This window comes from Lissotriton vulgaris, chromosome 5 (genome assembly GCF_964263255.1).
Source record: "Lissotriton vulgaris chromosome 5, aLisVul1.2, whole genome shotgun sequence".
NCBI classification, from domain to species: Eukaryota; Metazoa; Chordata; class Amphibia; order Caudata; family Salamandridae; genus Lissotriton; species Lissotriton vulgaris.
In genome coordinates, this window is record NC_141693.1 from 26,004,782 (window position 1) to 26,020,477 (window position 15,696).

Sequence of the window (15,696 nt, forward strand, 5' to 3'; positions counted from 1 at the left end):
TGGCGATCAGTGTGGGGGAGGGAAGGGGTAGATATCAGTGTGATGGTCAGTGTGGAAGACAGAAGGGGCCGATATCAGGCTGGTCATCAGTGTGGGGGAGGCAAGGAGCAGATATCAGGCTGTCAGTTCAATTTCTCTGCCTTTGTGTGTCTCTTGTCTGGTCTGTGTCCCTCTAGCTGTATACTTCTGTTCTCTCTGAGTCTCTCTCTCTCTCCACTTCTGTCTCTATCTTTGACGCTGTTTCTCTCTTTCCTGTCACTGTCTCTATGGATCCGTTTCTCCTTTCAATGTTTTTCCAGATGTGTTTCTATTTCCTCTGTCACTATCTTCCCAAGTATGTATCTTTTCTCTGTCACATTCTTCTGGGGTGTGTCTCTTTCCTCTGTTACTATCTTCCCAGGTGTGTCTCTTTCCTCTGTCACCATCTCTCAGGGTGTGTCTCTCTTTCCCCTGTAACTATCTCGCCAGGTGTGTCTCTCTTTCCTCTGTAACTATCTCGCCAGGTGTGTCTCTCTTTCGTCTGTCACTATCTCCTAGGTGTGTCTCTCTTTCCTCTGTCAATTTCTTCCCAGGTATGTCTCTTTCCTCTGTCACCATCTCTCTAGGTGTGTCTCTTTTTACTCTGTCATTACCCCTCCAGGTGTGTATCTCTTTCCTCTGTCACTATCACTCCAGGTGTGTGTCTCTTTACCATTTTTCTATCTCTCTGGGTGTGTCTCTTTTCCACTGTCACTATCTCTCCAGGTTTGTGTCTGTTTCCTCTGTCACTATCCCTCCAGGTGTGAATCTCTTTCCTCTGTCACTGTCTCTCCAGGTGTGTGTCTCTTTCCTCTGTCACTATCAGGGTGTGTCTGTTTTTCCTCTGTCACTATCTCATCAAGTTTGTATCTCTTTCCTCTGCCAATATCTCTCTGGACGTGTCTCTCTTTCCTCTAGCACTATCCCTCTGCGTATGTTTCTCTTTTACTCTGTCACTATCTCCCAGGTATGTCTCTGTTTCCTCTGTCACTATCTCCAGGTATGTCTCTCTTTCCTCTGTCACTATCTTCCCAGGTATGTCGCTTTCCTTTGTCACTATCTTCTCATGTATGTCTCTTTCCTTTGTTACTATCTTACCAGGTGTGTCTCTTTCCTCTGTCACTATCTTCCCAAGTATGTCTCTTTCCTCTGTTACTATCTTCCCAGTTGTGTCTCTTTCCTCTGTTACTATCTTCCCAGGTGTGTCTCTTTCCTTTGTCACTATCTCTCTATGTGTGTCTCTTTTCACTCTGTCACTATCTCTACAGTTGTGTATCTCGTTCTTCTCACACTATCACTCCAGGTGTGTGTCTCTTTCCACTTTTGCTATCTCTCTGGGTGTGTCTCTTTTTCCACTGTCACTATCTCTCCGGGTTTCTGTCTGTTTCCTCTGTCACTATCCCTCCATGTGTGAATCTCTTTCCTCTGTCCCTATCTCTCCAGTGTGTGTCTCTTTCCTCTGTTACTATCTCTCTGGGTGTGTCTCTCTTTCCTTTGTCACCATCTCTCCGTGTGTGTCTCTCTTTCCTCTGTCACTATCCCTCGAGGTATGTGTCTCTTTCCTCTGTTACTATCTCTCCGGGTGTGTCTGTCTTTCCTTTGTCACTATCTCTCCGGGTGTGTCTCTCTTTCCTCTGTCACTATCCCTCGAGGTATGTGTCTCTTTCCTCTGTAACTATCTCTCCGGGTGTGTCTCTCTTTCCTCTGTCACTATCCCTCGAGGTATGTGTCTCTTTCCTCTGTAACTATCTCTCCGGGTGTGTCTCTCTTTCCTCTGTCACTATCCCTCGAGGTATGTGACTCTTTCCTCTGTAACTATCTCTCTAGGTGTGTCTCTTTCCTCTTTCACTATCTCTCTGGATGTGTCCCCCTTTCCTCTGTCACTATCATTCTAGGTGTGTCTCTCTTTCCTCTGTCACTATCTGTCTGGGTTTGTCTATCTTTACTCTGTCACTATCTTCCCAGGTGTGTCTTTTTCCTCTGTCACTATCTCTCCTGGTGTATCTCTCTTTCCTCTGTCAAGTTCTCTCGGAGTGTGTCTCTCTTTCCTCTGTCTCTATCTCTCCGGGTGTGTCTGTATTTTACCTGTCACTATCCCTCAGAATGCGTCTCTCTTTACTTCTTTTTTTGTCTCCCTCTTTTCTGTATCTCTCACCCCTCTATACATGTATCAATCTCGTTCTACCCTAGTCTAGTTGATTCCCTTCTGTCTCTGTCTCCCTCCTTCTTTCTTTGGGTGACTTTTTTTCGCTCTCTTCCCTTTGTCACTATCTCTCGGGTGTGTCTCTCTTTCCTCTGTAACTACCTCTCTTGGCGTGTGTCTCTTGCCTTTGTCAGTATCTTTCTGGTTGTGTCTCTCTTTCCTCTGTCAGTATCTCTCCAGGTGTGTGTCCCTTTCCACTGTCACTATTTCTCTAGCTATGTGACTACTTCCTTTGTAAGTATCTCTCAAGGTGAATGTCTCTTTCCTCTGTCACTATCTCTCTGGGTGTGTCTCGCTTTCCTTTGTCACTGTCCCTCCAGGAGTGTGTCTCTTTCGTAAGAAACTATCTCTCTAGGTGTGTTTCTCTTTCCTCTGTCACAATCTCTCAGGGTTTGTATCTTTTTCCTCTATCGCTCCGATTGTGTCTCTCTTCCTCTGTCACTATCCCTCCAGGTGTGCCCCTCTTTACTTCTTGTTTTGTCTCCCTCTTTTCTGCATCTCTCACCCCTCTATGCATGTATCAGTCTCTCTCTCCTCTTCTCTGGTTGTTTCGCTTCTGTCTGAACCTCCCCCCAGGCTCCTCCTTTCTTTGGCGGACTCTTTCTCTCTTTCTTCTCTTGTCTAGGTGTCTCTCCTGCCTCTTCTGTATGTCTCCGCCCCTCTTTGTCGTTGTCTCTGTTCTCTCTCCGCCCTCCCTGGGAGTCTGTCTCTTTCTCTGGTTCTTTCTGTGGTGGGCGGCTCTCTCGCTCTCTCTCTCTCTCCCTCCTCTGTCTCCTCCCCTCTCCCCGCCTCTTCCTTCGCCTGGGGGGGGGGGGGGGGGGGGGGATTGGTGGCCGCCCCGCCCCTCTATCATGCTTTCACTTTTAATGTTGTTGCACAGAGGAGGGCGCGGCGGGGACGAGGGTGAGGAGGGAGCAGGCGGGGGTCAGGGACAGAGAGCAGGAAGAGTCAGAGACAAGGGAACAACCCCCCTCCTGATCCCCCCCCCAGTCCAAGGATAGGAGTGATCTCAGCAGAAGAGACCAACAGGGAGAGTGACAGACAGTGGCCTCAGTGCAGCCCCACCCAGGGAGCTCGTGACATCAGGAAACATGTGAGCTGCTGGGAGCTCACTCATAGCAGCATCTGTGAGCTGCCAGGGTCACTCATAGCAACATCTGTGAGCTGCTGGGAGCTCACTCATAGAACCATCTGTGAGCTGCAGGGAGCTCACTCACAGAAACATCTGTGAGCTGCAGGGAGCTCACTCAAACATCTGTGAGCTGCCAGGGTCACTCATAGCAACATCTGTGAGCTGCAGAGAACTCACTCACAGAAACATCTGTGAGCTGCAGGGAGCTCACTCAAACATCTGTGAGCTGCAGGAAGCTCACTCAAACATATGTGAGCTGCCAGGGTCACTCATAGCAGCATCTGTGAGCTGCAGAGAACTCACTCACAGAAACATCTGTGAGCTGCTGGGAGCTCACTCATGGCAACATCTGTGAGCTGCTGGGAGCTCACTCATAGCAGCATCTGTGAGCTGCCAGGGTCACTCATAGCAACATATGTGAGCTGCTGGGAGCTCACTCATAGAAACATCTGTGAGCTGCAGGGAGCTCACTCAAACATCTGTGAGCTGCCAGGGTCACTCATAGCAACATCTGTGAGCTGCAGAGAACTCACTCACAGAAACATCTGTGAGCTGCAGGGAGCTCACTCAAACATCTGTGAGCTGCAGGAAGCTCACTCAAACATCTGTGAGCTGCCAGGGTCACTCATAGCAGCATCTGTGAGCTGCAGAGAACTCACTCACAGAAACATCTGTGAGCTGCTGGGAGCTCACTCATGGCAACATCTGTGAGCTGCTGGGAGCTCACTCATAGCAGCATCTGTGAGCTGCCAGGGTCACTCATAGCAACATATGTGAGCTGCTGGGAGCTCACTCATAGAAACATCTGTGAGCTGCAGGGAGCTCACTCAAACATCTGTGAGCTGCCAGGGTCACTCATAGCAACATCTGTGAGCTGCAGAGAACTCACTCACAGAAACATCTGTGAGCTGCAGGGAGCTCACACAAACATCTGTGAGCTGCAGGAAGCTCACTCAAACATCTGTGAGCTGCCAGGGTCACTCATAGCAGCATCTGTGAGCTGCAGAGAACTCACTCACAGAAACATCTGTGAGCTGCTGGGAGCTCACTCATGGCAACATCTGTGAGCTGCTGGGAGCTCACTCATAGCAGCATCTGTGAGCTGCAGGGAGCTCACTCATAGCAACATCTGTGAGCTGCTGGGAGCTCACTCATAGAAGCATCTGTGAGCTGCAGAAAACTCACTCACAGAAACATCTGTGAGCTGCAGAAAACTCACTCACAGAAACATCTGTGAGCTGCAGGGAGCTCACTCACAGCAGCATCTGTGAGCTGCAGAGAACTCACTCACAGAAACATCTGTGAGCTGCAGGGAGCTCACTCAAACATCTGTGAGCTGCAGGAAGCTCACTCAAACATCTGTGAGCTGCCAGGGTCACTCATAGCAGCATCTGTGAGCTGCAGAGAACTCACTCACAGAAACATCTGTGAGCTGCTGGGAGCTCATTCATGGCAACATCTGTGAGCTGCTGGGAGCTCACTCATAGCAGCATCTGTGAGCTGCAGGGAGCTCACTCATAGCAACATCTGTGAGCTGCTGGGAGCTCACTCATAGCAGCATCTGTGAGCTGCAGAAAACTCACTCACAGAAACATCTGTGAGCTGCAGAAAACTCACTCACAGAAACATCTGTGAGCTGCAGGGAGCTCACTCAAACATCTGTGAGCTGCCAGGGTCACTCATAGCAACATCTGTGAGCTGCAAAGAGCTCACTCATAGCAACATCTGTGAGCTGCAGAGAGCTCACTCAAACATCTGTGAGCTGCAGAGAACTCACTCATAGCAGCATCTGTGAGCTGCAGGGAGCTCACTCAAACATCTGTGAGCTGCCAGGCTCACTCATAGCAACATCTGTGAGTAGCAGAGAGCTCACTCACAGAAATAACTGTGAGCTGCAGGGAGCTCACTCAAACATCTGTGAGCTGCTGGGAGCTCACCCACAGCAGCATCTGGGAGCTGCAGGAGGGCTACCTCACAACATCTGTTGTATGCACAGGGCGACCTCACAACAACATCTGTGAGTTGGGGGGAGCTCACTCAAACATCTGTGAGCTGGGGGAGCTCACTCAAACATCTGTGAACTGGGGGTGCTCACTCAAACATCTGTGAGCTGGGGGGAGCTCACTCAAACATCTGTGAGTTGGGGAGAGCTCACTCAAACATCTGTGAGCTAGGGGGAGCTCACTCAAACATCTGTGAGCTGGGGGAGCTCACTCAAACATCTGTGAGCTGGGGGAGCTTGCTTAAAGCAACGTCCTGGTTTAGGGCGGTGCAGCTGGGGGGGGGGGGGGGAGGGGCGAGGCTGTGTTTAAAAATAACTTATGGGTTTAAAAGCAAGTGAACTTCCTTGAGAGTTTTCAGGCAACAATAGAAATGTCAAGATAGCTCTGATGATGAATGCTCCTGCGGTGGGGGATGGAATGTTGTCTAGTGGCGGTGTGACTCATCATGGAGCAGCACAGGGGGTCCATGTGCCTGCTGCAACCAAGGTGTACCACAGAACTGAGGGTGAGAGAACCCTGAACAGCGCTATATAATGAAATGTATGTCAGGGGGGCTGTGGAGGGATACTGGCACTGCTGGAGGGTGGTAGTGAGGGAGGTTGTGGAGAAGGTGGTCATGGGGAGGCCAAAAAAGACTGTCGCCCAGGGCGCCACCAACACTAAAGCCTGCCCTAGCAAGGTCTGTGAGCTGAAGAGAGCTCGCTCATAGCAACATCTGCGAGCTACTGAGAGCTCGCTCATAGCAACATCTGCGAGCTACTGAGAGCTCGCTCATAGCAACATCTGTGAGATACAGAGAGCTCACTCATAGCAACATCTGCGAGCTACTGAGAGCTCGCTCATAGCAACATCTGTGAGCTACTGAGAGCTCGCTCATAGCAACATCTGCGAGCTACTGAGAGCTCGCTCATAGCAACATCTGTGAGCTACTGAGAGCTCGCTCATAGCAACATCTGCGAGCTACTGAGAGCTCGCTCATAGCAACATCTGTGAGATACAGAGAGCTCACTCATAGCAACATCTGCGAGCTACTGAGAGCTCGCTCATAGCAACATCTGCGAGCTACTGAGAGCTCGCTCATAGCAACATCTGTGAGCTACTGAGAGCTCGCTCATAGCAACATCTGCGAGCTACTGAGAGCTCGCTCATAGCAACATCTGTGAGCTACTGAGAGCTCGCTCATAGCAACATCTGCGAGCTACTGAGAGCTCGCTCATAGCAACATCTGTGAGCTACAGAGAGCTCGCTCATAGCAACATCTGCGAGCTACTGAGAGCTCACTCATAGCAACATCTGTGAGCTACTGAGAGCTCGCTCATAGCAACATCTGCGAGCTACTGAGAGCTCGCTCATAGCAACATCTGTGAGCTACTGAGAGCTCGCTCATAGCAACATCTGCGAGCTACTGAGAGCTCGCTCATAGCAACATCTGTGAGCTACAGAGAGCTCGCTCATAGCAACATCTGCGAGCTACTGAGAGCTCGCTCATAGCAACATCTGCGAGCTACTGAGAGCTCGCTCATAGCAACATCTGTGAGCTACTGAGAGCTCGCTCATAGCAACATCTGCGAGCTACTGAGAGCTCGCTCATAGCAACATCTGTGAGCTACTGAGAGCTCGCTCATAGCAACATCTGCGAGCTACTGAGAGCTCGCTCATAGCAACATCTGTGAGCTACAGAGAGCTCGCTCATAGCAACATCTGCGAGCTACTGAGAGCTCGCTCATAGCAACATCTGTGAGCTACAGAGAGCTCGCTCATAGCAACATCTGCGAGCTACTGAGAGCTCGCTCATAGCAACATCTGTGAGATACAGAGAGCTCACTCATAGCAACATCTGTGAGCTACTGAGAGCTCGCTCATATTGACATCTGCGAACTGCAGGGAGCCCGACTAGGGGACCTCAGACCGCTGCAGGGAGCTCGGCTAGGAGACCTCAGACCTCTGCAGGGAGCCCGGCTAGGGGACCTCAAACCGCTGCAGGGAGCTCGGCTAGGGGACCTCAGACCGCTGCAGGGAGCTCGGCTAGGGGACCTCAGACCGCTGCAGGGAGCTCAGCTAGGGGACCTCAGACCGCTGCAGGGAGCTCGGCTAGGGGACCTCAGACCGCTGCAGGGAGCCCGGCTAGGGGACCTCAGACCGCAGCAGGGAGCTCGGCTAGGGGACCTCAGACCGCCGCAGGGAGCTCGGCTAGGGGACCTCAGACCGCCACAGGGAGCTCGGCTAGGGGACCTCAGACCGCAGCAGGGAGCTCGGCTAGGGGACCTCAGACCGCTGCAGGGAGCTCGGCTAGGAGACCTCAGACCTCTGCAGGGAGCCCGGCTAGGGGACCTCAAACCGCTGCAGGGAGCTCGGCTAGGGGACCTCAGACCGCTGCAGGGAGCTCGGCTAGGGGACCTCAGACCGCTGCAGGGAGCTCAGCTAGGGGACCTCAGACCGCTGCAGGGAGCTCGGCTAGGGGACCTCAGACCGCTGCAGGGAGCTCGGCTAGGGGACCTCAGACCGCTGCAGGGAGCCCGGCTAGGGGACCTCAGACCGCAGCAGGGAGCTCGGCTAGGGGACCTCAGACCGCCGCAGGGAGCTCGGCTAGGGGACCTCAGACCGCTGCAGGGAGCTCGGCTAGGAGACCTCAGACCTCTGCAGGGAGCCCGGCTAGGGGACCTCAAACCGCTGCAGGGAGCTCGGCTAGGGGACCTCAGACCGCTGCAGGGAGCTCGGCTAGGGGACCTCAGACCGCGGCAGGGAGCTCAGCTAGGGGACCTCAGACCGCTGCAGGGAGCTCGGCTAGGGGACCTCAGACCGCTGCAGGGAGCTCGGCTAGGGGACCTCAGACCGCTGCAGGGAGCCCGGCTAGGGGACCTCAGACCGCAGCAGGGAGCTCGGCTAGGGGACCTCAGACCGCCGCAGGGAGCTCGGCTAGGGGACCTCAGACCGCCACAGGGAGCTCAGCTAGGGGACCTCAAACCGCCGCAGGGAGCTCGGCTAGGGGACCTCAGACCGCAGCAGGGAGCTCGGCTAGGGGACCTCAAACCATTGCAGGGAGCTCGGCTAGGGGACCTCAGACCGCTGCAGGGAGCTCGGCTAGGGGACCTCAGACCGCTGCAGGGAGCTCAGCTAGGGGACCTCAGACCGCTGCAGGGAGCTCGGCTAGGGGACCTCAGACCGCTGCAGGGAGCTCGGCTAGGGGACCTCAGACCGCTGCAGGGAGCCCGGCTAGGGGACCTCAGACCGCAGCAGGGAGCTCGGCTAGGGGATCTCAGACCGCCACAGGGAGCTCAGCTAGGGGACCTCAGACCACTCCAGGGAGCTCGACTTGGGGACCTCAGACCGCTCCAGGGAGCTCGACTTGGGGACCTCAGACCGCTGCAGGGAGCTTGACTTGGGGGCCTCAGACTGCTGCAGGGAGCCTGGCTAGGGGACCTCAGACCGCTGCAGGGAGCTTGACTTTGGGACCTCAGACTGCTGCAGGGAGCCTGGCTAGGGGACCTCAGACCGCTGCAGGGAGCTCAGGTAGGGGACCTCAGACCGCTCCAGGGAGCTCGGCTAGGGGGCCTCAGACCGCTCCAGGGAGCTCGGCTAGGGGACCTCAGACCGCTGCAGGGAGCTCAGCTAGGGGACCTCAGACCGCTGCAGGGAGCTCGGCTAGGGGGCCTCAGACCGCTGCAGGGAGCTCGGCTAGGGGACCTCAGACTGCTGCAGGGAGCCCGGCTAGGGGACCTCAGACCGCAGCAGGGAGCTCGGCTAGGGGACCTCAGACCGCCGCAGGGAGCTCAGCTAGGGGACCTCAGACCGCTCCAGGGAGCTCGACTTGGGGACCTCAGACCGCTCCAGGGAGCTCGACTTGGGGACCTCAGACCGCTGCAGGGAGCTTGACTTGGGGACCTCAGACTGCTGCAGGGAGCCTGGCTAGGGGACCTCAGACCGCTGCAGGGAGCTCGGGTAGGGGCCCTCAGACCGCTCCAGGGAGCTCGGCTAGGGGGCCTCAGACCGCTCCAGGGAGCTCGGCTAGGGGACCTCAGACCGCTCCAGGGAGCTCGGCTAGGGGGCCTCAGACCGCTCCAGGGAGCTCGGCTAGGGGAGCTCAGACCGCTCCAGGGAGCTCGACTTGGGGACCTCAGACCGCTGCAGGGAGCCCGACTTGGGTACCTCAGACCGCTGCAGGGAGCTCGGCTAGGGGACCTCAGACCGCTGCAGGGAGCTCGACTTGGGGACCTCAGACCGCTGCAGGGAGCCCGACTTGGGGACCTCAGACTGCTGCAGGGAGCTCGGCTAGGGGACCTCAGACCGCTGCAGGGAGCTCGGCTAGGGGACCTCTGACCGCTGCAGAGAGCTCGGCTAGGGGACCTCAGACCGCTGCAGGGAGCTCGGCTAGGGGACCTCAGACCGCTGCAGGGAGCTCGGGTAGGGGACCTGAGACCGCTCCAGGGAGCTCGACTTGGGGACCTCAGACCTCTGCAGGGAGCTCGGGTAGGGGACCTCAGACCTCTGCAGGGAGCCTTTCTAGGGGACCTCTGACCAATGCAGGTAGCCCGGCTAGGGGACCTCTGACCGCTGCAGGGAGCCAGCTAGGGGACCTCGACCCGCCGCAGGGAGTTTGGCTAGGGATCCTCAGACCGCTGCTGGGAGCCCGGCTAGGGGACCTCGACTCGCTGCAGGAAGCCCGACTAGGGGACCTCAGACCGCTGCAGAGAGCCCGACTAGGGGACCTCAGACTGCTGCAGGGAGCCCGACTAAGGTACCACAGACCTCTGCAGGGAGCTCGACTAGGGACCTCAGACCGCTGCAGGGAGCCCAGCTAGGGGCCCTCTGACCGCTGCAAGGAGCTCGGCTAGGGGACCTCTGACCGCTGCAGAGAGCTCGGCTAGGGGACCTCAGACCGCTGCAGGGAAATCGGGTAGGGGACCTCAGACCGCTGCATGGAGCTCGGGTAGAGGACCTCAGATTGCTACAGGGAGCTCGGGTAGGGGACCTCAGACCGCTCCAGGGAGCTCGACTTGGGGACCTCAGACCTCTGCAGGGAGCCCAGCTAGGGGACCTCAGACCGCTGCAGGGAGCTCGGCTAGGGGACCTCAGACCGCTGCAGGGAGCTCGGCTCGGGGACCTCAGACTGCTGAGATGCCTTGAAAGCCACAATTAGAGTGGTGATTATTAGCTTGAGAGAAAGAACAAATAAAAATCTTAACGAAGAGCTAGTTAGGCTAGAAAAAGATATCAAATCCTTAGAAACCACCCACTCAACTGACCCAGACAACAGACTTATCCTCGAGCACCTTGTCAAAAAGAAATACGAATATAATACTATTGCGAGCAGACGTGCCGGAGTCTGGATTAATACATTTAAAGCCATGAAACTATGCGAGGGAAATAAAGCTGGAAAGCTCCTTGCGTCCTACGTCAAACACAGACAAAGGTTGCTCTCCATCTCATCGATTAAGGACTCCGCCAATAACACACATACCAAACAAGAACAAATTGTAGCCACCTTTAAAACCTTCTATGAAGACCTCTACAAAAATAATATGTCATTCGACCCAACTGCTTGCACTAATTATCTTGATAGTCTGAACCTTCCCAAACTCTCTGCCCAAGACAGTTCCACATTAGGGTCCTCCATCAAAGACACGGAAATACTTACCTCTATTAAATCACTCAAAAGCAACAAAGCTCCTGGCCCGGGTGGATTCTCTGCGAGCTTCTTCAAGGCCTTTGATAAATCCCTCACCCCCATGCTCTTAAAACTCTTTAATTTGGTTGCCCCCTCGGGCAGTGTCTCGAAATCAATTGGCGAAGCCACTATGATTGTAATTCCGAAGGAAGGAAAGGACCCCCTCCTAACAAAAAATTATCGCCCCATCTCGCTTATAAATTTGGACTGCAAACTTTATGCAAAAATTCTGGCGAGTAGACTCAATGCCATTCTCCCTAAATTAATTAGCAACTCCCAGGTGAGGTTTTTTAAAAATCGTCTGTCCAACGACAATACGAGAATATTATGCCACATCCTTGAGAAAGCCAAAATTACACCCTCCCCAACGGTGGCCATAACACTTCACGCTGAAAAAGCATTTGATAGAGTTTCTTGGGCCTTTCTACAACATTGCATGAAAGCCTTTAATCTGGGGAACTCGTACATTAATATGGTGATGGCCCTCTACTCTTCACCGACCGCTAGAATCGCCATTAACAGCAGACTATCGGACTCATTTCAACTACAACAAGGCACCAGGCAAGGCTGCCCTCTCTCGCCAGCCCTTTTTCTCTTGGCCCTTGAACCACTTCTTTCAGATATAAAACAAAATAAAGAGATAGCGGGGGTGAAATTCGGGGACACGCAAGTGAAATTATCTGCATACGCTGATGACATCCTAGTGGCTACGGAGAACCCGGAGACTTCAATTGAAGCTCTCATGACCACCATTGAGAGATACTCACTACACTCCGGTTATAAACTGAACCGTGACAAATCGGAGGTGAAGCCCCTAAACGTGCATGGTACCAGGGATATGCTGGGTTCCTCAGGGCTCACATGGCAAACTGGCTTTATTAAATACTTGGGAATTGAATTCGGCAGCTCCCTCATCGAAACCCTCCACCACAATGAATCTATCACATTAGCCAAAATTAAATCTCAACTGGATGGCTGGTCCCCCCGCTTCATAGCTTGGTGGGGAAGGATCGAAACCATTAAAATGGTGATCTCCCCCTTAGTCAATTATCTCTTCACTATGCTTCCTCTCACCCCGTCCCAAGACTTCCACCACAAATTAGATACTATGCTGTCTAAATTTCTATGGAAAGGGAAAAAGGCTAGAATTAGCTTTAAAAAGTTACGCCTTGACAAATCTCTTGCGGGGCAATCTAGCAGATTTTAAATTATATCAGACTGCCTTCCTTGCCAAACAAGGCTCTTACTGGCTGTCTCCACCGGCTGGCTACTCACCTGTGTGGCTTGACGTTGAGAAAGCTCTCCTCAAAAAGGTTGCTCCAGCAACCATCCTCACTGCTAAAATGAATACGGCCAGCTGCTCGAAATCCATTTTTAAAAACACAAGACTTGCCCTGCTGAAAATTGACAACCTTTTGACGAGCCATGTAAGACACTCTGAATGGGAGTCGATATGGTGCAATAAATCGATAATTTATAAAGGTAAACCACTACACAACGAGCTCTGGATTAACACCTTGGCTGCTCGAGATATTCTTCCCCTGTGCTGGACCACAATAGAAACGGGTGTGGTCATGACGAGCTCAGCTCGTCATGAGCACACGAGAACTGTGCCTCATGACGAGCTGAGCTCATCATGAGCACGGAAGGGGTTAATGAAGGTATATTTATTCCACACCAACTGTTTAATGAGTCTTACCCCCTCTCATTTAAAGAGCTCCAAACTAAATATGATCTAGGAGCGATGGAGTTTTATAATTTTTTTTATATTAAAACAGCAACTACCAAAGCAAAACTATCGAAAAAACCGCCCTTCCTGCCAAGCTATCTAGCCACCCTTAATAAACTGGGACTTCAGGTCTCCAGACTTTACAAAATTCTAAGACCACAGCAATCCAATCTTAATAAGGATCTTCGCCAGTTCTGGGAATCTCACTCAACACTAACGATTTCAGACACGGATTGGTCCAAAACCTGGGAATCTACCATGCGACACAAAATAAGCCCCTCTCTTTCCCAGACAAAGTTTTAGCTTCTCCGCAAAGCTTTCTGGACACCGGCACGCCTCTTTCAACTCAACATCAGAGACAACGCCACATTCTGGAATTGTAACAAGGTTGTTGGAGACCTAGAACACCTCCTATTACGCTGTGTCTGTGTTACATCCTTCTAGGACAAGGTTTTTGCATTTCTTACGAAGGCATTCTCCTTCTTCCCCACTGGAGTGTTGTCCACTTTAGTTCTTGGCTTCATTAGAGCCGACTCGCTCCTGGATAACGACAGGGCCTTAGTTGACCTTCTGCTCACCGCCGCTGTGAAGATAATCCTGAATAATTGGAAAGACACCCATAAGGCTTCCTTTAAATGTTGGCTAAACTGGATCACCTATAGAGGTGCTGATAATATATCACTCCTAAATACCCCATGGAGCCCCCCTCACAGACAAATGTGGAATTCCCTTGACATTTCCTTCAGCGTACATAAACCTCCATGATCTTTTTTCTCAGTCCCCGTCCTTCAAACCTGCATGTCCACATATACTTACCACTGAGCCTACCCTGTTGTTTACCTTGCTATGGGTACAGTATCCAGGATTGCTAGAAGACTGCATTACCCGGTTCACCATCTTGTATAGGTACTGCCTATGATGTATATGACTATTATTATGTTGTTATCCGTTTTCTTTTGCTTTTGCCTTATGCTTCTCTTAGTTTTTCAGCTTTGGGGTTACTCTGATTCTTGTGCTTGCCACTACCATGCAGTTTTTCTTCCCACTCATTAGTTTACTGTAACCCCACCTCGCCATTCGTATCCTTCAATGATGCTTATTTTTTTCTTATGTATGTCATTATTTCTGGAAACTGCCAATAAAAAATTTGAGAACCTAAAAAAAACCTCTTGCATCGATAATCTCAGGAGGCAACATTACTTACTCACAAGCGAATCACCACACGGTGATTCGCACACCTCTTATTCTGCAATGGTGATTCGCACGCCCAGACTTTTCTTTTCTACATATTTACTACATTACTTTATTTTCACTCGGATATTCTCTCACACTGTGTTATCCATTTGCCAAATAAATTTTATTCATACAATCTGCTCAAGTGTATCTCAATTAAGACTAATCTCTCATTTTATGTAATAATTACATTTTAGGTAATTGTTCTTCTTGTCCTCTGTGTTGCATATACAGTTTATTTTTTTTATTCTCTATTTTCTTTACGTATTTAGTTTTCATCTTGTTTGTATTTTAAGCATGCAATCTGTTACTCCTCCCCCCTCCTTTTTGGAAGCTCCAGGAGAACCTCCTGGTCAACGGGAGGTTTGGTTTGGCGCTTTCCAGACGTACTTGGGAGCAATAGGTGCATCAAGATATAGCAAAGAACACAAGAAATGTCTTCTGCTTCATTCCTTTGGTTTGGAAGGCTGTTCTATCTAAAAACACCTTCCTGAAATTGTTCATCCACCCGAGGATGATGCAGATGTTTATCAAAACACTGTCTCTAAACTTAAACTAGGATTCGACAAGCAACCTAGTCTTTTGGTTCTCTGTCACAAATGTTTTAAAAGACAATAGTGTGAAACCGGAGAGTTAGACTCCTACATTTCTACATTATGTAGACTTGCTGCTGTTTGTCAATTTGACACCTTCACAGAGCAATTGATCCGGGATCCATTTGTGTGCCATTGTCGAGATAAACAGATTCGTCAGAAGCTTCTCTCTCTCGCAAATCCCTCACTTGATGAGACCGTGAAGATATCCAAAAGTATTGAAACTTCACAAGTATCTTTAAAAGAATTAGAAGAGAAATCTACAGATCCTGTGAACGTTGTCTCTACCAATACCAAGGGAAAAGGAAATGACTGTAAATTCTTTGCTACTTCGTCTTTCAAAGGCAACACTCTCAAAACCCTTAACTCTGGTAGGGGTGTGTCAGATCAACAACATGTCAAGCAGATGTGTTACCGCTGTGGGAACCCTCCCCACATTAAAGGAGCAAGATGTCCAGGAGCTAATGTGACGTGTAACTACTATAAAAGAAACTGGACATTTTGCAAAGGCGTGCATGAAATGAAAAAATTGAAGGAGGTCTGTTGCTTGTGTTTTAGATTCAGATCAAGAATCTGATTCAGAAGTAGTGTCTGTTGTGTCTCTCTCACATGAACAAGTATCCAGTATGGATAAATCGTGTGAATGTGTTGATCCCATTCTTGAAATTATAGTGGGTGGAAAGCCACTCAATCTTCTGGTCGACTCAGGCGCTTGGATTTCAATGGTGACTCATGGGGTTGTTTTTAAAAACATGGGGAGAAAGACCTCTTCAACCTCTCGACTGATCTCCTGTCTCGTACGAGGGACAGAAGATTGATCTTCTTGGGTATTTTGAAGACACTCTTACTTTTAAGAAAATACAAATAAACGGGAAAGTGTATGTTGCGATAAAAGATCTGAACATACTGGGATGGTATCATCAGGGTTTGTTCAAGATGGTTCATAGACCTGGAACGTCTGAGCAAGTTCTGGTTATATCTGATGATCAACATTTGTCCCTGTGGAGTGAACGCTTTCCATTTGTTTTTGGAGGAGGGTTAGGAACCATAAAGGGATTCAAACACAAAACTATTGTCAAAGAAGGGGCTCTTCCGATCAATCATAACTTGAGAAGTGTAC